The sequence below is a fragment of the Papio anubis genome, unplaced genomic scaffold, assembly GCF_008728515.1.
Source record: "Papio anubis isolate 15944 unplaced genomic scaffold, Panubis1.0 scaffold1723, whole genome shotgun sequence".
Taxonomy (NCBI): domain Eukaryota; kingdom Metazoa; phylum Chordata; class Mammalia; order Primates; family Cercopithecidae; genus Papio; species Papio anubis.
The window spans coordinates 1-1,637 of record NW_022161717.1 but is presented as its reverse complement, the minus strand read 5'-3'; the positions used below and the strand labels follow the sequence as shown (position 1 = coordinate 1,637).

General features: G+C 51.4%; 1 long non-coding RNA gene across 1 annotated transcript; it reads right to left on the bottom strand.

Annotated features, from left to right (window-relative positions):
* Positions 1–6: 6 nt before the first annotated feature.
* LOC116272716 lies at positions 7–1,625 on the bottom strand. Its single transcript, XR_004181323.1, has 3 exons — positions 1,055–1,625; positions 680–801; positions 7–255 (listed from the first exon to the last, which is right to left on the bottom strand). It is a non-coding gene; the product is annotated as an uncharacterized LOC116272716 (long non-coding RNA).
* Positions 1,626–1,637: the final 12 nt, after the last annotated feature.

Sequence of the window (1,637 nt, the reverse complement as noted above, 5' to 3'; positions counted from 1 at the left end):
GCTGACACGGAACAAACACGTAAGAGGCAGAGCCACGAAGGAGGGAAGGATGGAAGGAAGTACGGAATGCGTATTTTAACAAACAGGAATTCGCAAAACAATGCAGCAGCCCTAACCACAATAAGAACGCATCAGCCTTGTATTCTTAGATTTCACAGCACCCCGTACTGACCACATCGCCGTCCACTAGCAGCCTTGGGGCTCTTCTCCTTGGCAATTCCCAGATACAGTGGAGAGGTCGGTAGGACACAGGAGCTGAAACAGATACAAGCCACATGAAACTAGGAGCGCAAACAACAATATGATAGAAACGTTTCAGTGACATACACACTTTAAAGACAGTTACAAATGACTAATTCACGCAGCTACGGACATAACAGTATTTGAAAATGAAAACTGTCAAGCGTATTCTTATCCTTGTAGGAAAAAATTAATATATTCTTAATAAAAGTGCTGCTTTACAACGTACATCCTGTTCTGAAGTAAAATAGTGTTTCAATTAAAATAAACTATCAACTCTTTCAACAAGACAGAAGCAACAGCATGAACAAATGTTTCTTCCAAACAGTGTTGGTAGAGCTCAGAGTTTCCTAAACTTTATTTCTGAACACAGAAAGAAATCCAAATGCCACTTACTTGGTGAACATGCACACACACTCCACACTTGAAGACACTCTACCTGGCTGGCACCGAGAGGCTCTGCCTCAGGCCGGGGCACTGCTGAGTCCTGACCAGCGCGGCCGGGTCGATCTCCAACACGGCAATCTTCCCGCCAAAGAGGGAGGCCAGCAAGCACAGCGTCTGCAGGGACATAGTTTCAACATCGTCAGTGACACTGCCCAGTAAAAGCAGACTAAAAGAGCATCTGCACACATATCCTAACTTCTGCTTCATTCTCACAGCAGCAACATCGCCCCGCCACTCCTAAAACGTTTTCACACACAAAACCCCATTTACTCAGCCAGTCGTTACAGGATCACTCCAAAGAAAGGCGAAATTGGAGGCACAGATCAGCACGTCTCACAGACAGGGAAGGCCGCATCTCAGGACTGACCTTGCGATCTGTGGTGCGGTTCCTCAGGGCACACGATCCGGCCAGCGGGATGCTGAGGCTCTGGAAATCTTCAGTTCAGCAAAGACCAGGAAGAACATGATGGGGAGGGAGGGAGCACACACACACGGAGTCACTGCCCAGACCCCGCCACACACATTGCAGGCTGGGCACCACATATTCACACATACAAGGCCCCAGGCCACACACACACCAGAGCACAGACCACACACACACCAGGCCCTGAGCCTCACACATGCCAGGCCCCACTCTGAGGCCGGGCCGTGACTCGGACTGGGACCTGCAGCTCAGCCTCCTGGAGAAGCCACATGTCCAGCACCAGATCAGAAAGGAAATGTGTCATCAGAGCTGTGACCATTTGGGGGAAGGAAAGGCTGAGTTTTCAAGGAGAAGCCACGCCTGGCTGAGGTGAGGAGGGGCAGGGATGGGCGGCTGAAGGGAAGGGGGCGCATGAAGCCAGATGGATCCCGCAGCCCCACAGAGGTCTGAGCATTCAGGGCTGGAAAGGAGGCACCGAGAGGAGCAGCGCCTGGGAGGCCACCGAGGAGGCCCTGCTGCAGCGGAG